Raw genomic sequence first — 25,553 nt, forward strand, 5'->3', positions numbered from 1 at the left:
CTAATGGATTGCATGTTAGTTGCAAGTTTAGTTTTTTTCAGAAACTATCAAAATGTTCTCAGAATGACTGTATCATTTTATGTTCCTACCATCAATGCATGAGTGATCCAGTTTCTCCATGTGTGGTTGGCTCTCACTGGCTTACTAATGTTGAACATCTTTTATGTGCCGTATGTCTTCTAGCAAAATGGCTCTTCATGTCTTTGCCCATTTCTGACTGGATAGTTTCTATTTTTACATGAGTTTAGAGAGCTGTTTTATATGATGGAGACAACAATTCTTTCTTATATAGATTGCACATATTTTCTCCCAGTCAGTATCTCCATCTTGCCATTTGCGACGACAATGTGGATGGAATTAGAGGGTATTATCTGAGAGAAATAAATCAATCAGAGAAAGACAACTATCATATGATCTCCCTGATATGAGGAAGTTGAGAGGCAAAGTGGGGGGTTTGGGGAGTAGGGAAGGAAAAAAATGAAATGAGATGGGAGCGGGAGGGAGACAAACCATAACAGACTCTTAATCTCACAAAACAAACTGAGGGTGGCGGGGGGCGGAGGGTAGGGAGAGGGTGGTTGGATTATGAACATTGGGGAGGGTATGTGCTATGGTGAGTGCTGTGAAGTGTGTAAGCCTGATGATTCACCGACCTGTACCCCTGGGGCTAATAATACATTATATGTTAATAAAAAATAAAAAATTAAAAAAAAGAAATTACCAAAGAGCAATTTTTATTTTTATATATATGAAGTCCAATTTATCAACTTTTCCTCCTTTTTTTTAAAAGATTTATTTATTTATTTATTTATTTGACAGACAGAGATCACAGGTAGGCAGAGAGGCAGGTAGAGAGAAAGAGGGGGGAAGCAGGCTCCCTGCTGAGCAGAGAGGCTGAGGCGGGGCTTGATCCCAGGACCTCAGGATCATGACCTGAGCCAAAGGCGGAGTCTTTAACCCACTGAGCCACCCAGGCGCCCTCAACTTTTCCTTTTATGATGATTCCTTAGTGTTAAGCCTAAGAATACTTTACTTAGCTATAGACCTGGAAGATTTTCCTTTAAAGTTTTATAGTTTTACCTTTCGTAGTTAAGTCTGTGACCCATTTTGAGTTATTTTTTATATAAAGGTGTGAGAAAAAGGTTGGGCTTCTTTTGTTTGTTTGTTTGTTTGCTAGTTATTTGCCCCAGGATAGCTCATTGTTCCAGAAGCTTTGTTGAAATGTTTTTTTCCTCCACTGAATTGCCTTTGCATCTTTGTCAAAAATCAGTTGGGCATTTTTATTCTATTCCTGGATTCTCTATTCTAGTCCAGTGATCTGTGTATCTATCTCAGTGTCAACACACATTATTTCAGTTACTATAGCTATATAGTAAAATTCATAAAGTGAATTGGAAAGTATGCTGTCCTCTTCTGTCTTCTGGAAGAGTTTGTGTAGAATTGATGTCAATTCTTTAAACATAAACATTCGATAGAATTATCCAGTGAAACATATGAGTTTTGAGATTTCTGCAAAATGTGTTTAAGTTACAAATTCCGTTTTCTCAATAGCTACAGGGCTATTCAAATTATCTACTTCATATTGAGAAGTTGTGGTAGTTTAGATTTTTCAAGGAATTGGCCCATTTGATCTAAGTTGTCAAATTTATGTGTGTAAAGTTGTCTTACATCCCTTTGTCATCCTTTTGATGTCTGCAGGGACTGTTACTGATATTTCTGATCAGAAATACTGATACTTTCTATTTCATTCTTGATATTGGTCATTCGTGTCCTTTATCTTCTTTTTCTTTGCCAGTCTTTCTTTTTCTTTTTCAGTTATATTGATCTTTGCAAAGACCAGCTTTTTATCTCATTGATTTTATGTATTGTTTTCTTGATTTCAATTTCTTTGATTTCTGAATTCCCTTAGGGATTCTTTTAGTTTTGTTCTGCTAGTAACATATTCTTTTAGTTTTCTTTCATTCTTGATTTCCTCCTTATTACTGAAGAATATTTTCACTGAGCAAAGGATTCTGGGTTGATAGTTCTTTTCTTTTAGTATGGAAAAATATGGTGCCAATTCATCTGGCCTGCATGGTTTCTGATGAGAATTCACTGTCATTAAAATTACTTTTCTCGGGGGACGCCTGGGTGGCTCAGTTGGTTGGACGACTGCCTTCGGCTCAGGTCATGATCATGGAGTCCCGGGATCGAGTCCCGCATCGGGCTCCCAGCTCCACGGGGAGTCTGCTCTCTCTCTGACCTTCTCCTCGCTCATGCTCTCTCTCACTGTCTCTCTCTCAAATAAATAAATAAAATCTTTAAAAAAAAAAAAAATTACTTTTCTCGGGACTCCTGGATGGCTCAGTTGGTTAAGTATCTGCCTGTGGCTCAAGTCATGATCTCAGGGCATTGGGATTAACCTCATGTCAGGCTCCCTGCTGAGTGGGGAGTCTGCTTCTCCCTCTCTCTCTACCCCTCCCCTCGTTTGTACTCTCTATTGCTCACAAATAAATAAAATCTTAAAAAAAAATTATTTTTATCTTATAGGTAACGTATCATTTTTCTCTCTCCACTTTCAGTTTTGTTTTTTGTTTTTTTTGTCTTTAGTTTTAAGGTATTTAATTAGGATGTGTTTTGACACAGATTTCTTTGGATTTATTCTGTTGTAGCGTCATTCATTTTCTTGAATCTGTAGGTTTATATCTCTTGCCAAATTTAAGAAGTTAAGCCATTATTTCTTCCTTACTTTTTCAGGCCTTCCTTCTTTTTCCTCTTCTTTGGGAAATCTGGTAATATGAGTGTGAGATCTTTTATTATCATTCCCTAGGTCCCAGAGGCAGGCTCTGTTCATATATATATATATATTTTTTTTTTTTTTTTTTTTGTTAAATTTTTTTTTTAATTTTTTTAGTTTGGTTATTTTTTTTTTTTTTTTTTTTTTTTTTTTTTTTTTTTTCTGGTCAACTTTTTATTTGAATTATTTAGGTTGAGTAATTTCTGTTGTTCTACCTTCTAGTTCCCTGATTCTTTCCTTTGCCCCTTTTTTTCTGCTCTCCAGTCCATCCACTGAGATTTTTATTTTGGTTACTATATTTTCCCATTCTAAAATTTCTATTTACTTCTTTATGTCTTCTGTTTCTTTGAAGAGAATTTTTATTTCTTTGCTGAGTCCTCCAATTATCATTCATTTCAAGCATGTTCATAATGGCAGAGAACGCACACAGACTCATTGTAAAGGGAGGTTTCATTTTGACCCCTATGCAGCAGACCTAGGTAGAAAATGGTCCTAATAATTTCGGGAGGATAGGGGTCTCCAGGTGGAATATGCCAGGGGGAGAAAACAAAAAAAAAAAAACAAAAAACAAAAAAAGAACAAACGTGTTTAAATGTATCACTGGGAATTTTGTAGTTTTGCAGTTGTGTAGGGGAGCTGGGTATGAATTAGAGCAAAGTGTATAGAAAATGAAACTAAAGAAAAAATAAGATGATTATAACCTCCAGGGAAGAGAAAAATAATACACAAGATAAATTGTCTCATAGTATACTGCATGGCTCAGTTGTATTTTTGTTATAGTTTTATTAGTGAATACTGCTCTCACCTAAATTATGATATTTAAAAGATCAGGGAGGGCAGTGTATTTAAGGGGATGGTATTTGGAGCAATGAGAATTCAGTGGAATTAAATCCTCATTCTTATTAGTAGCATGTCAATGTATAATATCTAAAATTAAAATGGGGAACAATAACTATAAGTAGTTATAAGGAATTTTGAAGGTAAATATAAGAATGGTAAAGAGAGTTAAATCTGTTTCACTCTTAGAAGTGGAAATTTGAGGTGATAACGACAGAGTGGAATGTACAAGTGTGGTTTAGTTGTTGTGTTATCAGCCTATATGATTCTAATCAAAATTAAGATTAAGTGTTTGAAAACTGTATAGATTTTAACTCACATTTTAAGTGTGCTCTCCTACCATGGGAGCCAGGAACTGATAAACCTTTAAGTGACCCTAAGTGTGTGCTGTTTGTATTCAGAAGGACTCCTGAATTATGAATCACTTTTCAATGGTTGCAAGTTGAACAATAATATTTAGGTTAAAAATCCCCTATTATTTTGTAAACTGGTATAAAGTCTTTATAATCTTTTTAAAGACTTTCAGCTAAAATCTTTAAGGTTTCTCTGCTCCAATTTCTTTGGTATCAAATCTAAAAAAAAGAGAGAGAGAGAGAGAGAGTTTTTTAATAAACTACATCATTGAAAGGTTGTCACAGAACAAACCTGTAAAGGTTTTAAAGATTTCCTTGTCCTGCCTATAAGCATCTCTTTCCCCTTGACTGAATATCCTTATAAATGCCTTCCTGGCTTCTCTGTGACATCCTTTATGTCAAAATTTGCTGAAAGTAAAGGAGATGATCTAACTAAATCATCCCTTAGCATATATTTAAGTCTTCACTTCTATTAGTGACTTAAGCTGTTGTGCTAGTGTATTAAAGCTAAAATCTCAGTGGCTTGACACTGAGTTTCTTTCTCAGTCCCACCCCTTTATCATTTATGTTCCCAGCCGCTTATAGCCTTTTTTTTTTTTTTTAAAGATTTTATTTATTTATTTGTCAGAGAGAGAGAGGGAGAGCGAGCGAGCACAGGCAGACAGAATGGCAGGCAGAGGCAGAGGGAGAAGCAGGCTTCCTGCCGAGCAAGGAGCCCGATGTGGGACTCGATCCCAGGATGCTGGGATCATGACCTGAGCCGAAGGCAGCTGCTTAACCAACTGAGCCACCCAGGCGTCCCCGCTTATAGGCTTTTTGAAGGGCAAGTTTAAAAAGAATGCTTCCCTTGTAGAAAAGAGGACGTTTTATTGGATTTTGTGACTAGAGCAACCACAAGATCCCCATACTACAGACAGATACTGAAAAGAAGACTGGGTTTTAGTGTCTTATTGGTTTTAAATGCATATACCTAGTTTCCAGCCATGGCTGCTGTCCTAGTTCAGAGATCTGGACATGCTTAGTCAAGGATTACACAGCTTCTGCCTGGAACATGGCATTTCATTGCACTGGCTAATGATTTGTTTCCATTTCAAATGGAATTCTTTTTTTTTTTTAAGATTTAATTTATTTATTGACAGAGATCACAAGTAGGCAGAGAGGCAGGCAGAGAGAGAGTGAGAGAGAGAGAGAGAGAGAGAGGCAGTCTCCCTTCTGAGCAGAGAGCCTGATGCAGGGCTCGATCCCAGGACCCTGGGATCATGACCTGAGCTGAAGGCAGGGGCTTTAACCCACTGAGCCACCCAGGCGCCCCCTCAAATGGATATTCTTGAAATATTTGTTTAGTGGGGACAGGAAAGTCCCACCGTTTAAACTATGCGATATATTTTATGTACTGAGCATTACATGGTGGTTCATTTTTGGAATTATCTTTTATTTATTTATTTATTTTTTAATTTTATTTTTTATAAACATATAATATATTTTTATCCCCAGGGGTACAGGTCTGTGAATCGCCAGGTTTACACATTTCATAGCACTCACCATAGCACATACCCTCCCCAATGTCCATAACCCCACCCCCCAACCCCCCTCCCCCCATCAACCCTCAGTTTGTTTTGTGAGATTAAGAGTCACTTATGGTTTGTCTCCCTCCCAATCCCATCTTGTTTCATTTACTCTTCTCCTAACCACTTAACGCCCCATGTTGCATCTCCTCTCCCTCATATCAGGGAGATCATATGATAGTTGTCTTTCTCCGACTGACTTATTTCGCTAAGCATGATACCCTCTAGTTCCATCCACGTCGTCGCAAATGGCAAGATTTCATTTCTTTTGATGGCTGCATAGTATTCCATTGTGTATATATACCACATCTTCTTTATCCATTCGTCTGTTGATGGACATCTAGGTTCTTTCCATAGTTTGGCTATTGTAGACATTGCTGCTATAAACATTCGGGTGCACGTGCCCCTTCGGATCACTACGTTTGTATCTTTAGGATAAATACCCAGTAGTGCAATTGCTGGGTCATAGGGTAGTTCTATTTTCAACATTTTGAGGAACCTCCATGCTGTTTTCCAGAGTGGTTGCACCAGCTTGCATTCCCACCAACAGTGTAGGAGGGTTCCCCTTTCTCCGCATCCTCACCAGCATCTGTCATTTCCTGACTTGTTAATTTTAGCCATTCTGACTGGTGTGAGGTGATATCTCATTGTGTTTTTGATTTTTATTTCCCTGATGCCGAGTGATGTGGAACACTTTTTCATGTGTCTGTTGGCCATCTGGATGTCTTCTTTGCAGAAATGTCTGTTCATGTCTTCTGTCCATTTCTTGATTGGATTATTTGTTCTTTGGGTGTTGAGTTTGCTAAGTTCTTTATAGATTTTGGACACTAGCCCTTTATCTGATAGGTCGTTTGCAAATATCTTCTCCCATTCTGTCAGTTGTCTTTTGGTTTTGTTAACTGTTTCCTTTGCTGTGCAAAAGCTTTGATCTTGATAAAATCCCAATAGTTCATTTTTGCCCTTGTTTCCCTTGCCTTTGGCGATGTTCCTAGGAAGATGTTGCAGCAGCTGAGGTCGAAGAGGTTGCTGCCTGTGTTCTCCTCAAGGATTTTGCTGGATTCCTTTCTCACATTGAGGTCCTTCATCCATTTTGAGTCTATTTTCATGTGTGGTGTAAGGAAATGATCCAATTTCATTTTTCTGCATGTGGCTGTCCAATTTTCCCAACACCATTTGTTGAAGAGGCTGTCTTTTTTCCATTGGATATTCTTTCCTGCTTTGTCGAAGATTAGTTGACCATAGAGTTGAGGGTCTATTTCTGGGCTCTCTATTCTGTTCCATTGATCTATGTGTCTGTTTTTGTGCCAGTACCATGCTGTCTTGATGATGACAGCTTTGTAATAGAGCTTGAAGTCCGGAATTGTGATGCCACCAACTTTGGCTTTCTTTTTCAATATTGCTTTGGCTATTCGAGGTCTTTTCTGGTTCCATATAAATTTTAGGATTATTTGTTCCATTTCTTTGAAAAAAATGGATGGTACTTTGATAGGAATTGCATTAAATGTGTAGATTGCTTTAGGTAGCATAGACATTTTCACAATATTTATTCTTCCAATCCAGGAGCATGGAACATTTTTCCATTTCTTTGTGTCTTCCTCAATTTCTTTCATGAGTACTTTATAGTTTTCTGTGTATAGATTCTTAGTCTCTTTGGTTAGGTTTATTCCTAGGTATCTTATAGTTTTGGGTGCAATTGTAAATGGGATGGACTCCTTAATTTCTCTTTCTTCTGTCTTGTTGTTGGTGTAGAGAAATGCAACTGATTTCTGGGCATTGATTTTATATCCTGACACTTTACTGAATTCCTGTACAAGTTCTAGCAGTTTTGGAGTGGAGTCTTTTGGGTTTTCCACATATAGTATCATATCATCTGCGAAGAGTGATAGTTTGGCTTCTTCTTTGCCGATTTGGATGCCTTTAATTTCCTTTTGTTGTCTGATTGCTGAGGCTAGGACTTCTAGTACTATGTTGAATAGCAGTGGTGATAACGGACATCCCTGCCGTGTTCCTGACCTTAGCGGAAAAGCTTTCAGTTTTTCTCCATTGAGAATGATATTTGCGGTGGGTTTTTCATAGATGGCTTTGATAATATTGAGGTATGTGCCCTCTATCCCTACACTTTGAAGAGTTTTGATCAGGAAGGGATGCTGTACTTTGTCAAATGCTTTTTCAGCATCTATGGAGAGTATCATATGGTTCTTGTTCTTTCTTTTATTAATGTGTTGTATCACATTGATTGATTTGCGGATGTTGAACCAACCTTGCAGCCCTGGAATAAATCCCACTTGGTCGTGGTGAATAATCCTTTTAATGTACTGTTGAATCCTATTGGCTAGTATTTTGGTGAGAATTTTCGCATCTGTGTTCATCAAGGATATTGGTCTGTAGTTCTCTTTTTTGATGGGATCCTTGTCTGGTTTTGGGATCAAGGTGATGCTGGCCTCATAAAATGAGTTTGGAAGTTTTCCTTCCATTTCTATTTTTTGGAACAGTTTCAGGAGAATAGGAATTAGTTCTTCTTTAAACGTTTGGTAGAATTCCCCCGGGAAGCCGTCTGGCCCTGGGCTTTTGTTTGTTTGGAGATTTTTGATGACTGTTTCAATGTCCTTACTGGTTATGGGTCTGTTCAGGCTTTCTCTTTCTTCCTGGTTCAGTTGTGGTAGTTTATATGTCTCTAGGAATGCATCCATTTCTTCCAGATTGTCAAATTTGTTGGCGTAGAGTTGCTCATAATATGTTCTTATAATTGTCTGTATTGCTTTGGTGTTAGTTGTGATCCCTCCTCTTTCATTCATGATTTTATTTATTTGGGTCCTTTCTCTTTTCTTTTTGATAAGTCTGGCCAGGGGTTTATCAATCTTATTAATTCTTTCAAAGAACCAGCTCCTAGTTTCGTTGATTTGTTCTATTGTTTTTTTGGTTTCTATTTCATTGATTTCTGCTCTGATCTTTATGATTTCTCTTCTCCTGCTGGGTTTAGGGTTTCTTTCTTGTTCTTTCTCCAGCTCCTTTAGGTGTAGGGTTAGGTTGTGTACCTGAGACCTTTCTTGTTTCTTGAGAAAGGCTTGTACCGCTATATATTTTCCTCTCAGGACTGCCTTTGTTGTGTCCCACAGATTTTGAACCGTTGTGTTTTCATTATCATTTGTTTCCATGAATTTTTTCAACTCTTCTTTAATTTCCTGGTTGACCCATTCATTCTTTAGAAGGATGCTGTTTAGTCTCCATGTATTTGGGTTCTTTCCAAATTTCCTCTTGTGATTGAGTTCTAGCTTCAGAGCATTGTGGTCTGAAAATATGCAGAGAATGATCCCAGTCTTTTGATACCGGTTGAGACCTGATTTAGGACCGAGGATGTGATCTATTCTGGAGAATGTTCCATGTGCACTAGAGAAGAATGTGTATTCTGTTGCTTTGGGATGAAATGTTCTAAATATATCTGTGATGTCCATCTGGTCCAATTTGTCATTTAAGGCCTTTATTTCCTTGTTGATCTTTTGCTTGGATGATCTGTCCATTTCAGTGAGGGGAGTGATAAAGTCCCCCACTATTATTGTATTATTGTCGATGTGTTTCTTTGATTTTGTTATTAATTGGTTTATATAGTTGGCTGCTCCCACGTTAGGGGCATAGATATTTAAAATTGTTAGATCTTCTTGTTGGACAGACCCTTTGAGTACGATATAGTGTCCTTCCTCATCTCTTATTATAGTCTTTGGCTTAAAATCTAATTGATCTGATATAAGGATTGCCACTCCTGCTTTCTTCTGATGTCCATTAGCATGGTAAATTCTTTTCCACCCCCTCACTTTAAACCTGGAGGTGTCTTCAGGTTTAAGATGAGTTTCTTGTAGGCAACATATAGATGGGTTTTGTTTTTTTATCCATTCTGATACCCTGTGTCTTTTGATTGGGGCATTTAGCCCATTAACATTCAGGGTAACTATTGAGAGGTATGAATTTAGTGCCATTGTATTGCCTGTAAGGTGACTGTTATTGTATATTGTCTCTGTTCCTTTCTGATCTACTACTCTTAGGGTCTCTCTTTGCTTAGAGGACCCCTTTCAATATTTCCTATAGAGCTGGTTTGGTGTTTGCAAATTCTTTCAGTTTTTGTTTGTCCTGGAAGCTTTTAATCTCTCTTTCTATTTTCAATGATAGCCTAGCTGGATATAGTATTCTTGGCTGCATGTTTTTCTCGTTTAGTACTCTGAATATATCATGCCAGCTCTTTCTGGCCTGCCAGGTCTCTGTGGATAAGTCTGCTGCCAATCTAATATTTTTACCATTGATGTTACAGACTTCTTTTCCCGTGCTGCTTTCAAGATTTTCTCTTTGTCACTAAGACTTGTAAATTTTACTATTAGGTGATGGGGTGTGGACCTATTCTTATTGATTTTGAGGGGGGTTCTCTGAACCTCCTGGATTTTGATGCTTGTTCCCTTTGCCATATTGGGGAAATTCTCTCCAATAATTCTCTCCAATATACCTTCTGCTCCCCTCTCTCTTTCTTCTTCTTCTGGAATCCCAATTATTCTAATGTTGTTTCGTCTTATGGTGTCACTTATCTCTCGAATTCTCCCCTCGTGGTCCAGTAGCTGTTTGTCCCTCTTTTGCTCAGCTTCTTTATTCTCTGTCATTTGGTCTTCTATATCGCTAATTCTTTCTTCTGCCTCATTTATCCTAGCAGTGAGAGCCTCCATTTTCGCTTGCACCTCATTAATAGCTTTTTTCATTTCAACTTGGTTAGATTTTAGTTCTTTTATTTCTCCAGAAAGGGGTTTTATATCTCCCGAGAGGGTTTCTCTAATATCTTCCATGCCTTTTTTGAGCCCGGCTAGAACCTTGAGAATCGTCATTCTGAACTCTAGATCTGACATATTACCAATGTCTGTATTGATTAGGTCCCTAGCCTTTGGTACTGCCTCTTGTTCTTTATTTTTTGTGGTGAATTTTTCCACCTTGTCATTTTGTCCAGATAACAGCATATGAAGGAGCAAGTAAAATACTAAAAGGGTGGCAACAACCCCAGGAAAATATGCTTTAACCAAATCAGAAGAGATCCCAAATCATGAGGGGGGAGAAAGGGGATAAAAAGAGGTTCAGAAAGAAAAAAAAAAATGAAACAATTAAAAGAAGAAAACCAATAAAGAAAAAATATAAAAAGGAAAAAAATATATATATATTAGATAAACTAGTTAAAAAAGTTAAAAAAAAGAAAAGGGTAAACCTTAAAAAAAATTTAGCAGAAGAAGAGAAAAAAAATTGAAAAAGAAAAAAAAATTAAATTAACTGCAAGGCTAAAGAATCATGGGAAGAAAGCCATGAGTTCCGTGCTTTGCTTTCTCCTCCTCTGGAATTCCGCTGCTCTCCTTGGTATTGAAACTGCACTCCTTGGTAGGTGAACTTGGTCCTGGCTGGATTTCTTGTTGATCTTCTGCAGGAGGGGCCTGTTGTAGTGATTCTCAAGTGTCTTTGCCCCAGGCGGAGTTGCACCGCCCTTACCAGGGTCCGGGCTGAGTAATCCGCTCGGGTTTGCTTTCGGGAGCTTTTGTTTCCTGAGCGCTTTCCGTAGAGTTCTGGAGGGCGGGAATGAAGTTGGTGGCCTCCCGGTCTCCAGCCCGGAGGAGCCGAGAGCCCGGGGCCCCACTCCTCACTGCGCCCTCAGAGAACAGCGCCCAATTACTCCCTTCACCCTGGCCCCCGGCCGTGCTCCGAGCTGACAGAGCCTGTGACCGGTTCAAGGTAACCCTGAGCTTAGAGCTCACTCCTCGGCTCTGTCTCTGTAGCCGGCTTCCCTGTTCTAATACCTGTAAGCTCTGCGACACTCAGACACCCCCGATCCTTATGTGACCCTATGGGGAGCCGGCCCCTCCCCCCACGGTCTATCTTCCCGTCGCTTTTGATTCACTTCTCTGCCAGTCCTACCTTTCAGAAAATGGTTGATTTTCTGTTTCTAAAATTGCTGTTCTTCTTCTCTTCGATCTTCCATTGGATTTGTAGGTGTTTGCAATCTTTAGATAAGCTATCTAGCTGATTTCCCGCTACCTGAAGTAGTCTCAACCTGCTACTTCTCCGCCATCTTGACTCCTCTCTCGGAATTATCTTTTATTTTATAATTTTTCTGTTACTCATAGCTTATAGAATGTTATTAGTCTCAATCAGTAAGGTGAGAAGTAATGTATGTAATTACAGACTTGTTCAAAATACATTTGAATGTCCTTTTCGCTTGCTCTCATGGTGGGAAAAAAAAAAGCTCCCTACTTCTCTCTCATCATTATTCTCTGCTTTTTCTTCTTCCTCTTTCTCTTAACATTTTGTAAATTTCAGCTGTACAGCAGTGTTGATTTCGTACATTTATATATTGCAATATCATTACCCTCTAATGTTAGCTAACACCTCCATCAGGTCACATAATTATCATTTCTTTTTTGTGGTGAGAACAATTAAGATCTAGTCTCTTAGCAACTTCATAATACAGTATTGTTGGTTATAATCACTATGCTGTGCATAGATCTCCAGGACTTAGTCATCTACTGGTTGCAAGTCTGTATCCTTAAACATCCCCTCACTTTTCTTTCCAAAGTTCCTGAACTAGTTGCCTTTCTAGAAGGCACACTCAGTGTTTAAAACTGAGCTGATACATCCTGCTGGCTCCTGGTCATTGCACTGTGCACGTGTGATTTTTATCTGGAACCTTCTGGTGACGAGGACTGCTCATTGTTGGGCGGCGTTCAGCGGGCTGGTCTCTGAGCTGAGGGTTGTCTTGCTTGTGGTTGTGACTTGTGCAGGGCAGACCTGCTGTGTGAGTTGCAGAACCATCAAGCAAGGTAGGGTGGTCAGGGAGGAGTGTTTTGAAACCTGTGTCCACTTGAGGGCACTGTCTGCTTCAGTGGGAGTATAACCAAATTCCGTTCCCGCAGTTATCTAAGGGATCCTATGAGGAAAGCCCAAGAACTTGGCACCAATGCATGATTTACTGTAGTGGAACTTGAGAACTCTTTATTGGTGGTCTCAGGTAGCTTCCTGGCTCCTGGCTCAAGTGCGCTTTCCCATCCAGCTTTACTGATGCTGTGACTACTGGTGTTCTCCATGCCTTCCTCTCTGTACCATCCTCTCTAAGCTTTATTCTTTTATTTTTTTATTTTTTTAAGATTTTATTTATTTATTTGACAGAGAGAGATCACAAGTAGACAGAGAGGCAGGCAGAGAGAGAGAGGGAAGCAGGCTCCCTGCTGAGCAGAGAGCCCGATGCGGGACTCGATCCCAGGACCCTGAGATCATGACCCGAGCCGAAGGCAGCGGCCCAACCCACTGAGCCACCCAGGCACCCCTAAGCTTTATTTTTTTATAATCTTGGACATTTTTGCCATTTAGTGTATCTTTCATGAGTATATTAAGTCAGATGATACGAGTGTTTTAGACCATATTGTCATATAAAATGGGCCTAACTTTACTTGTTTTTCCAACATTTATTGACACTTCTATTGTTTTCAGAATAGTCCCACCCCTTCTGAATAAGTAAAACTCAACATAACTTAGGGTTATGTTGCATAATCTATAGATTCAAAGCAAGTTGGAAAAGGTTATACTTATATGGCATTTTACAGTTTATAAAAAGTTTTCCATTGTGGAAACAATCTGGCCCTGTAAACAGTGGCAGAAAGAAAGAAAGAAAAAAGATTGGAAGACTCTGAATATGGACACTGGTTAGCTTTCTTCTCAGTATCTAAAATAAAATATACTTTGGCAAACAAAACCAAATTTATTTATTTTCTTGTCCAGTTTACATAGGAAATTTTTGTTCTTCCTATGGATGGATGTGCTTTGATTCTGTGATGTGTGTGTGTGTGCATGTGTTAATTAATTACCTTAATTACATTAGCTTTGAGTTAAAGTTCATTACCTTAGATTTAAGTTAAAGATCCATTTTATTTTAAGGGTGCCAGGGTGGCTCAGTTGATTAGATATCAGTCTCTTACTTCTGGCTCAGGTCAGGATCTCACTGAGATTGAGCCCCATGTTTGGCTCTGTACTCAGCGGGGAGTCTGCTGGAAATTCTCTCTCCCTCTCCCTTTATCTCCCACCCTCCTCCACCATTTGCAGTCTCTCTTTCTCTCTCTAGAATAAATAAATCTTTTTAAAAAAAAAATCCATTTTTATTCTCATTCTGTTTTGTATCGTATTTTACTTATTTCTTGGCATTAACAGAACATAAATGGTACCAAACCCATAATTATTTAAAATTCCCGAGTTTTTTCCTTGGATGGTGGCAGGATGATATAGGGAGATACAAGTTCCACTTCACCTCCAATCCATTTGACATACTTAAAAATATGTGTAGTACAGGTTATCAAATTCATAACATTTTTGTGAAGATGGGATTTTTTATATCATTGTTTATGTTTTTACCTGTTATATCTGTTTTTGAACCCTTGGACATCTAGCTAATTTGAAATATTTCATTTTGGAAAGATTAAAGATGTTTCAGGTTCATATTATGTCACATGTTATTAAAATGTTTCAATATATTTATTCCCACGGAGGAACACTGGGTTAAGAAATACAACACAGTTCATAAGACAACATATATTCAGACTGTATCAAGATTGCACATCTCATAATTGATTATACTTAATGCCTTATTAGTATTATTAGCAGGAAATGATTACTAACCTTCTTTTTTTAACTGAAGGAAGTTTTTTTTTTCTAAGTTGTGTTAATATATTAAAAAATGAATAAAATATTAAATTAAACCTACAAATAAAATATTTTTACCTTTCCAAAAGTGTTGTAAATCTAATTTATTTATTAGGTATACAAAATTAGATGAAAATATACTAAGATCTAAATAATTAAAATACTAAATTTTGCTAGAAATGTAAAAAGCAAAAGTGAATCTTTCAAACATACAAACATATTAAGGGGAGTTTGGGTATTTGGAAAACTTTTAGGCAAAGGGGCTTTAGGTAAAGTGGCTTTAGGAAAAATGGTCTATTTCTGTGACTGTAACCTTAAAGTTTCTAAATCTATTATAACATTTATTCACATATATGTAACTATTGTATATAACTGTTCAGAAACATATTTTTACTCTCCAACACATTTCTAAGCATTTACACTATAATGTATACGTATGTTTACATATGTGCATATATAATGTGTAGATACATAAATATCTGGTATCTGTTGTTATGGAAATATTGCATAACAAACAACCACAAACCTTAAAGGCATTAAGCAACAAGCATTTAATTATCCCACACCAGAGTGCTCAATCGCTGGTAGCCAGGCTTGCTTTTTCTCCTGCAGTCAAGTGATGAAGTCACTCTGCTGATTACGGCTGGCTCACTCACACACCAGGGAAGAACGCATGCTGACTGTAGGCTGGCCTTGGCTGGAAGGACTGGGAAGATATGGTTCTATTTTATGTGTCTTTCAACCACCAGCAGACTAGCCTGGCTATGTGCAGAGCTGGTAGCAAGGCAGGAGCAATGGCAGACAATTGCATGCTCTTTTTTTTTCAAGCCCTGAATGTACCAACACGACCAACATCCTACTGAGAAGAGCAAAATTAAATAGCTGAATTCAAAATCAAGGGGTAGGGAAATAATATGCCCTTTTTTTTTTTTTTTTTTTGGACAGAAGACATGAAAAATCATATGGCAAGGAATGTGAATGGAGAGGTAAAGAATTGGAGGCATTAATTCAGTTAATCTACTGAAACTTTTATATTTGATTTTTAAATAAGACTCACTGTAATCAAATTAGGAGTTTTTGTAACTGTAACTCAGAGAATGACTATAGTGAAAAAAAAAAAAGAAAGAAAAGCCTTGAAATTTTCCCTTATGTTAAGTGAAGATAAAAATTTTGCTTGAACAGATATTTTAAATTTTTCTTTTAATTATAAATAAGTAAATGCAGTTAATGAAGGTGGAATTGGATATGTCCTAAAAGAATTTGAAGGTAAATGGTAAGAAGTAGAGAGGAAAATATTTAACACCATGTGTGTGATGGCTTTCTAGAATTCTGTGACACTACTCTTCCTTTTTCACTTGTGATATATCTTGTACTTCTCTTCTTCCCTCAAGTTCAGACATCATAGAAACACTTAATGGCACTTAAGCTGCACCAGGCCAAAGAAAACAAATGAACAAGCTAAAACAAATGAATTTCACTTCCAAATTCAAAGCATGAGACTGGGAAAAGAATTCAAGGGTTTGGAAACAAGTCCTGGCACTGAGCCATTTAAAGAGTTTTTGCCTGGGGATTTTAGGCCCATATAAGATACACCAGAGTAGGAGGGGGTAGACAGTATAGATCAAAGCTGTATAATCTAAATCATGAAATTGCAGAGATGGGATATAATGAAGTGAAGCTCATATCCAATTAGACATACAGGCTTAGTTTCTCAGAGTAAAGGAGTTTGAGTCTCACCCCTCTAATGCTTGTTATTGTTAAATATTTGTAGGCTTCACAGGCAATGTTGCAATTATCTCTCCCAGTTATTAAATCCACTCTGCGTTAGTAGTACTTTTGGAAACCTCATGTACTGAAGTTGCTCCCCTTTGGAAAAGCATGCTTTCCTCCTTAATGCCAGCTTAAGAAAGAATAAAGATAAGCAGGAAAAAAGGACTGAAAGAGGAAATATGCAAAATGTATCTGGAATACAACTTTATTGTAAAGAAGGGTGTTCTGGGATAAAAGAGAAAAACATAAATTGCTATTAAAACCAAAGGAGAAAACTCATAAATCTCTTGTAAGTTGTAAACATGAAGAATATTTGAAAAGCTCTGTCTCGACTGCTGGAATATTTTGTACTCAGATTATAACCATGAGAGATGGTTTCTAATTAATTGGTCTGAATCGTTTGTTCTTGGGATTCTTCTTAGATCCATGCAGTTATTTTAGGAAAGAGAAAAAGTTCAAGGGACCAATAGATAACAGAGATAACATAAATCTGAATTTGTTAGCACATACTTTTAAAATCCATAGCTCCTATGATTTAAAAACCACCTTCAACAGCTGGTTAGGCAGTGCATTCCACTGTCTGTAGTCCTTAACGTTTTTGAGATAAAGATCTCTTGAGAGGCTAATCTAGACTCTCTTTCCTTGGAACATTCAGAGACCAGTTATTTTAGATAAACTTTGTAGAAAGGAACCAATGATTTTTAGTTCTGTTGAAAAATAGTATAATCCTATTGAGTTTAAAGATTCAAAAGCATGCACAATGTTGCTAATTACAAATGAGATAACCAAATGGAGAATGTTTACAATAATAAAATAATAATAATAAAGATAAATTGGTATAATGCTTTATAGCTAAAGCATTTTAGGTACATTATGTGAGTTGATCTTCAAAACAACACTGTTAGTATTATTTTTATCATCATCTTTATTATTTTATGATTAAAACTACTGAAACCTCAGTACAAACAATTTCTTCAAAATAGCATTAAACAGCAGAGGTGGAACATTAATTGAGGTTCTCTATTTTAGAGACTATTACTTAGACCACTCTTTTATGTGCAGTGCACTTCATATAGTCCTCGTTTGTAAAATGTGCTTCATAATGGGTCCCACCTCACAAAAAAGTGCTGCGAGTGAATTGATTTTTTTTTTTAAAGATTTTATTTATTTATTTGACAGAGATCACAAGTAAGCAGAGAGGCAGGCAGAGAGAGAGAGGAAGGGAAGCAGGCTCCCTGCTAAGCAGAGAGCCAGATGTGGGGCTTGATCCCAGGACCCTGGGGTCATGACCTGAGCCGAAGGCAGAGTCTCTAACCCACTGAGCCACCCAGGTGCCCCAAGTGAATTCATTTTGAAAATGAAGAAAATGCCCCAGTTAGTCTAGAATCAATAAATATTTATCCTCGTGACTTCTATATAAATATCATTTTAGAGATGACCAATAATTCATGTTTAAAATCAGGTAGGTTTAATGAAAGATTCAGTTGAATTTAACTACATTAAGGGCATCTTATGAAACTAGCGGTCCACACAATTTTGGGGCCCTCGTAAACTGGACTTTCTCTTCCCTGTAGCCCTGGATCCAACCAGTAGGAGAGTGTGCCTGGTGCCTAACCAAGTCATGCTCTAGCAAACTCTTTCATGTGGGGGTGCCTCCCCCTGTATACCAGTCATCAAGCTCAGTTTCTGAAAAGGAGGATAGGGGGCACATAAACAAATAAACAGGCCTGATTTCAGTAAGTGCCTTCTACCTGAGCCCTATAAGCCTTCTTTCCTTTCCTGGTAATCTAAACAAAATATGACCTCTTTATAATTCTATCTCAAGTTATCTTCCTGGTTCTTCATCTTTGGTGCTCACCTGTGCACTCAAGGATTTTCTACATGTTTCTACCTAATATAGAAAGAGAACAGGGAAGTGAAAGAAACCTGTCAGGTTTGATAACTTTTACATTTTGTCTGTAACTGTGATCTCTGTAAGTGTTTAGTCTTAGTACTAGAGTTAAAGGGAATTAACATTCATCACTAGTTGTTATTTTGTGTGTGTCTTGTTGTTTTGCTTTGTTTTGTTTTTCTTTTTTCCATTTTGTCTCCATTTATTTCTTGGGTAGCTAAAATTTATTTTTGAATGGCTTCTTTGAAAAGAATTCATAGGCACTATATACCCTGAGTTTTTGCATGTTTAAAGTCATTGTTTTTATTTTTTTTTAAAGATTTTATTTATTTATTTGTCAGAGAGAGAGAGAGAGAGAGTGAGCACAGGCAGACAGAGTGGCAGAGGGAGAAGCAGGCTCCCTACGGAACAAGGAGCCCGATGTGGGACCCGATCCCAGGACGCTGGAATCATGACCTGACCCGAAGGCAGCCGCTTAATGAACTGAGCCACCCAGGTGTCCCCATTGTTTTTATTCTTAACATGAGAATTTGGGTAGTGCTATAATTACTGAGACACTTTCTATCTTCAAGAACATGGTAGGCATTACTCCACTGTCTTCAAGGTTCCTGTGGAGCTTTTGGAAACTGGCCTGATTTACCATTTATAAGTGTCTTAATCTTTACACTTGTACATTTAAAGGATTCTTTCATTACCTTTAAAGTCCGGTGATTTTATTTTGTGATAAAATTGGTCATTCTATATCCATTTTTTCTTGAGACAATCTGTGCTCTACCTCTGGATTTACCATTATTCCTTTTATTTTCTAGAAACTTTTCTTGTGTCTTATTGGTAATTGTTATATTTCATTATTTTGATTCTCACCTTTAGGGAAACCATCTATGTATATGTTTGAGTCCATAGCGATCTTTTTCTTTTTTTTTTTTTTTTTCTGTAGTCCTCTTTGACTCTTTGTTTTGTTTTATTTATTTGTTTTGTTTTTGTTTTAACTCTTCATTTCCATTCCATTTTGCTTTCTGTCCTCAGTATATGTTCCATGTTCCTTGCTGTAGTTTTGGGATAGTATCTTTAAAATTATGTAATTCTGTAATGTCCTATGTAATTATGCCAGAGTAGCCTCCATTGCTGTAATGGTTTTACTTTTTAGTCTGCTCCTTTCCTAAGCTCTTCTGGCTTGTGTTTCACTCCTTTGTAACATAGTCTCATGTTGTGTAATCTTTTGTGTCTTTTACTTGAGTAGTCTTTATGTAACTAACTGCTTCATTTAAATTTTAATTTAAGACAATATTTTTTTGTCATCTACTCTGTGGCAAGATTATTTTGCTGAGGGTCCATTGCCATTTGCTCTTCCTGTTTCATTTTTCCTTTATGTGATATTACATTTGATGAGAACCAATGCTGATTAGTTTTTGACCCTGCGTTATCTTTGAGTGAGGTTCTCATCCTAAACCAGTTATTTATAGGAGGTTCATGTATAGGACTGGACGTTTCTAGTGTGGTTGTGTTGTTCTTTTCACTACCCAACAGAAATGAACAGCTGTGGGTCTGCCTACATTTATGTCACTATCTTTTGCTCTGCTTCACTGACTAAATGCTTCCTAAAAATGTAGCATGTCAGTGGAATTCTTTTCTCAGCCTTACCCTGATATTTTGTTGCCATATTAGTTCATGGAAGTTTCCCCAGTTAGCCCACAGATTCTGATGTTTCAGTTGAGATCAAGATACTGATTTATGACACCCAACCTTGGGAATTCTGCCAGGTTGGTCTGAGCTCTGCAGCCAGAGGTATCCATCCTTCCCTTTTTACTTTCCACCATTTTGCCTTCTCTGAATTTGGAAGTCCTTATGTTTATTATTGTTATTCTGATTCACAGATGCATCTCCTATATTTATGAAAAGTAAATTTTTAAAATGTTCCTTAGTCTCTTTATTTTCTAGGATAGTACTGCCTTTTATATTTGGGCATAAAATGTGATTTTTTTTTTTAAAGATAATTTGAAAGTTATTATCCAAAAACATTGGGAAACCCCTATAAATTTGAATTAGTTTTTCAGTGTAAATAACACTTCGTTCTTGAAAACATAACACAATTGTGACAGGAAATGTCACAAGGAATACGTATAAAATATCAGATCCCACTTGATAACCCAAATCCATTCATTCATTTAATAAAGAAGAATGGTATCTAGAAAACTTTTAACAGATTATGAAATTGAAACAAGAATCTAATGATATCTTGACTAAAATAGTTGGCAGTCCCAAACTTCTCAGTAATTGACTATGCCGGACTTTAGACTTCCACAGTGCTTGTATAGATTCTTAGTTACAAAGGGCTTTAATTTAGATCTTTTATGACGGTATCATGATAAATACTCAGTTTTTGCAGTAAGGGAAACAGAATTGATTTTTCCTCAGCATTGTCAGGGATGTGTCCATGAATAAAATCCTATTAAAAGAGTATTTGAAGCAGAGGTATGTAAAGAGAAAAATGGATAAGTGTTTAGAGATGAACATATATTTTCAGAGGAAGGATTTGTCTGCATTGTAAGTAAATGGGGTACATGTGAGGGTGAGCCTATATGAGGGTTAGAGACTGCCTTCCAGGTTCCTGTGGTTCAGAGTTCTGGCTTGGCTCAGATTTCTGCCCGTTCTCGTAAGTATGGATCTATCTACCTAAATGCTTACTGTACATTCAAAGGAGGTCGTGAGTCTGAAATATATTGTGTGTCATACCATTGAAAGATACCATAATTACACCTGAAATTGTTGTTTAGTTCCATCATCCTATAATAAGGAACAATAATTTTACCATACCAGTCTGGGGGTGACCAATCTAGTATTAAAGGGACCACAAAATGTATTTGCTGAAGGTAAAATAAATGATTAAGTTTGTTAAAAAAAATCTAAGACATGTTTATAGAAGATTCATACACTGATAGGATTTTCAAAATAAATCTTTGTTAGTTTTTACCTAGTATTCTGTCCTCTTCATGGATATTAACAATTTTTTCGTGATTTCTTTTTTTGTTGTTCTTCCTAATTTTTATGGCATATGAAATGTTGCTGGTCTATATTTTTTTCAGATTCAATATGTTACTTTTGTTTTAGAAAGTTTACTATATAAAGTTTCTCCAATTGCCAGAAATCTCTTCATTCTAATATGTGTGTGTGTGTGTGTGTGTGTGTGTGTATACATATATATATATATATATATATATGTAGGCTATACAGTGGCTCCATAATGCTTTTGATCAGAGAGGGATTAAAGGGACTAAAAGAATGTTTATATTTAATAACAATAAGAAAGGTCCCAACTATTTATACGTAAGGTCTATATATTTCCAGAACACTTTATCTTTCCTATCTTTTGAAGTTCATGTTTCCTGACCTTACTGTGATAAGATTTTATTTTCTATTTTTACTCCTTCTTTGTATTCTGCCCTAGTTTGCCATGTGTTCTTGTCTGTATGCTCCTCAGGGCCCTATAGCCAGCTGCTGCTATCACCTGCAAGACTAGAGGTGAGAGTACCTGTCATTTATTTGTATCCTATATATCGCTTCTCGGCCTTTTGGCTAAGATCAAGTGTATTTGTACCCTATAGTGCTTGGTATGGTGCCAATTAAGAAGAGTGCTTTAGAGACATATGCGTGCTTTTCATCACTTGATCTTAGCTTTTCCAGTGATGGAAGACCCTTAATGGGTTCATGTTTTGATATGTTTTCTTCTCCACTACCCCCTTCCCAGTTTTACTACACATGGGATTGCCTCTTCTTTTTATCCCTTACTACTTATAATTATTTTTCTACCCAACTCCTTTAGACAGTTTATCTCATTACACTCTCATAGAATCTTATTTTGTAAGATCCTAGGCTACCAAAATCTTATTTTGTTTAACCATTATTTTGGATGTGCTGTTATTTCTTTTTCTAGTATTATTCACTTTCTTTTTTTCTGGCACTATAGTGGTCTTAGAGTAAAAATAAGTTTGCAGATCCATATTCTTCTGAGAACTCTAGCCCCCTTCAGGTTCCTTACATGTACTCATGGAATGGCTTGAATGATCCATGCAGCTTTTCTCCTTTGTTTCATCTACTCATGGTTGTGATAGCTAATGGTTTTGCTAACTCCAAAGGAGCAGCTTTGCTTACCATGCCCCCTAAAGATTCTGCTGCTATCCCAGGTCCACATGGTTGATTGCTGAAGCTCCACATCAAGGATACTGCTGTGTGTACCACATGCACACTACCGCATCCCTGATGAGATATTCGTGTAGTTTCCTGTTGTTGCTACAACGATTGGTCCTATCATCCATTGTTGGAGAAACTAGAACCACTATAGGGAATGACTTGTACTTGCAGTTTGGTTTTTACCCTTTTAGATTAAATTGCAGTCTGGTCTGGCTTTATACAAAAAATAAAAGTGAGTAAGAAACATGCTATGCTCAGCCCTACCCTGATAATTGCCTTATATGCAGTCTAGTTCCATGTCAGAATGTAAATGTACTCAAAGACCGATGGCTTAAATGTAATTTTCTCTTTTAAAAAACTGCTAATGAAGCAACATGAAGTTATAAAAAACTAGAAATGTACCATTTAGTTCTGAACACAGAGGATAAAACATCATTTTTCCCCCCAATTATTTTTCTCTGAGTGCTTCCTCTTTGTTTAGAATATAGGATGAGAGTCAAAGCATTTACCTCCTTTGACGGTCATCTGTGCTTAAAACAGAACTCTGAAAATAAGGAATATGTTTGTATCGCAATGATAAAATTAATTCTTAGATGCAGAAACTTAATTGAAAAAACATTAGTATGGACGAAGCATTTTCATAAATTCAGTACCTTTGTCTATTAGTTTGACACAATCATGGCTAATGGATTAACATAAATGCCTTTATATGTATGAAAGAAAGTTTAGTCTCTCTCCATTGATTGCAACATAAAAGAAACAGAAAGGGAACTCAAATACCCATGAGAGATTGGTGATCAAATGCTCATAATACTAGAAGCTGGCGACATACATCTAAATCCAAAGAAAGGTTATATAAGCTTCTCTTGCCTATGTTTCTTTAGTAATTAGATAGATCATTATCTGCCTTAAATTTCAACAGTCAGCTCTGGACAAATCAGAGGGGGAAAAATGACAGTTTTCAGACCTTCTAAAGGTCATGGGCACACCCAATATCTCCGGAGACTGAGGATTTTTTTTAAAAGTGTTTATATTTATTTGAGAGAGAGTATGAGTAGCAGGGGTAGGGGAGGGTGAGGGAACAGGCAGAGGGAGAAGCAGACTCCCCACTAAGCAGGGAGCCCATGCAGGGTTCCATCCCAGAACCCAGAGATTGTGACCCAAGCCAAAGGCAGACCCTTAACCAACTGAGCCACCCAGGCACCCCAAATATACAATTTTAAACTGATATATATATATATATATATACATATATATATATATATACATAAATATATTTTAATATTATATTTAATATTAAAGTATATATATTATATAATATTATATTTAATATTATATAATATATAAAAATATATTTATATATATATGCATATTTGCTTAGGTTCACGTGTTTCATGCTTCCATTAGTTTCATTTTAAATTCCATTAGTTTCATTTTAAATAAAATTATGGAGGATTCAAAGTAAATGTCCAAGAAAATAGCCAGTAGGTTAAAAATATTTATTTGTCTTGAAAAGTTTGGAAACATTTTTTTCAGCTGCTACACTGTTAGTCACTTCAGGCCTCTCTTTATTTTGTTTTACAATTCAGGGTTTAAAAAAATTATCTTAGCATTTATCTTCATTTGCAAATTGAGAGGTTTAGTTATTGAAAAATCATCATAAAAGGAGCTATTTCAGAACTTCGAGCAGACATTTTTAATGTGGACCATTTGTCTCTGGTATCAATTTTATCTGATTACGTTATTACATATGCATGCTACAAATGACAGATAGTTTTAATATCTCCATGATTAATATGATTAATAGAATATTTTTCTTAGATCCTCCTGCAGAGAAGAATATCATAATGAAATATTGATAAAGTTCTAAGAACAGCAAAATTGTCATGATACTTAAGGAAGTCTTTAAAACTAAGATTGTATTTTCTCTGACTAATCTGGTTGGGTATTTCACAGCTAAAGAATCAAATGCTCTATTGATTTAGTTATGGAAAAATAATCTCATGAGATTTCTGTGTCAAAAAAGATCTTTCGAATCATCTTGGTTTTCATGGACTTTGGTCATATTTGACTGAATAAGATTAAATTTGTCGATGAGACCAAATTTGAGAGTTAGTAACTTAGAAATTCATACTAAAAGTCACAGTTTGCACAAAATTGGGGAAAGAAGAATAATCAAAATCTGGAGAACATTCAGTGGAAACAAGTGATGTGTACTTAGGGAAGAAAAACTTGATAAAACGTGTAAGATGGGTTGTTTATAAACTTGTGTGATTGGTGAAGGAAAAGAGCTTGTATATAGTGATCTAGCAATGTAGTACCTATGTACTGTATTGCATTACTCATTTCTTCCCGATCTTACCCTAAATGCTTGTATGCAGTGTTTTTTCCCATTGACATTGGCTTGATCATGTTACCAGCTTTGGTTAATGGAATATGAACAGACATAATATTGAATGTGCTTCTGTGGATTGCCCGTGTCCCCTTTTGAGCATCTGCTTTCTGTTACGAGAACAGCATGGCCCAGATGGTGGCTGTCCTTCAGCGTGGGACCAAGAATGTGAAGATACATAGAGCTAAGTCAAGCCCAGCAGAGGTGTAACCAACCTACAGCCTTCATGTAAAATGGGTAGGAAATATATGCTTCCTACTGTGAGCCATCGAGATTTGGGGAATGTTTGTCGTGGCATCGAAAGCTAATTAGGAGATCAGTCAGTAATACAGGGCTGGAATACCCGAACATGTAAATGTTTGCATCATGTCAAAAACGTTAGTGAATCCTCCCGCTGTCTGCTTCTGCCATCTTTTCTTAAATTTTCTATATAATTCCATCTTCATTCTCACAGGGAAAAATATCAAGGGACTTGTACTTAGGAACTGAAATAGTGTTCTAGAAGTAGTGTTCTAGAATTGTGCATTCATATACTTTTTAAAAAATATTGATTTAAATACAACTATTGCCAGACACTGCTTTACACACTGGAGAAGGGAGTGGGAAAAAAAATTTTAAGAAAGGCAAGCTCCTGCTCTCTGGGAGCTTAAATTCTAGTCATGGAGACAAATGATAAATCAGTTCATCAGTGATCAGTGGTATGAAGAAAAACAGGGCAGGGTACAAGAACAAGGAGGGCCAGGGACAGTTGTTCTAGATAGGACTGTCAAGAAGGACTTACTGAAGATAGAGTACTAACACCAGGTACCTACCTGATGCTCTAGAAGAACCTGGGCTTTGCCATCCATCAGACCTGAAGTTGACATGCAGCTCCTGGGCTAAATAAGCGAGTTACTGACCTTGGCTAAGTCATCCTATTTTTCTGCTCTTAATTCCTTTGACAGAATAATAATAGTTATAATATAAATGCTGTAGGCATATTGGAGGGTCAATAGTTAAACACTTAAAGGGATCAGCACTCTATTTAGCATATAGGAAGTTCTTAATAATTGGCAATTAGTATTACAAGCATTAAAACCAA

Source organism: Enhydra lutris, unplaced genomic scaffold (assembly GCF_002288905.1).
Source record: "Enhydra lutris kenyoni isolate GAN:26980312 unplaced genomic scaffold, ASM228890v2 scaffoldscaffold2, whole genome shotgun sequence".
NCBI classification, from domain to species: domain Eukaryota; kingdom Metazoa; phylum Chordata; class Mammalia; order Carnivora; family Mustelidae; genus Enhydra; species Enhydra lutris.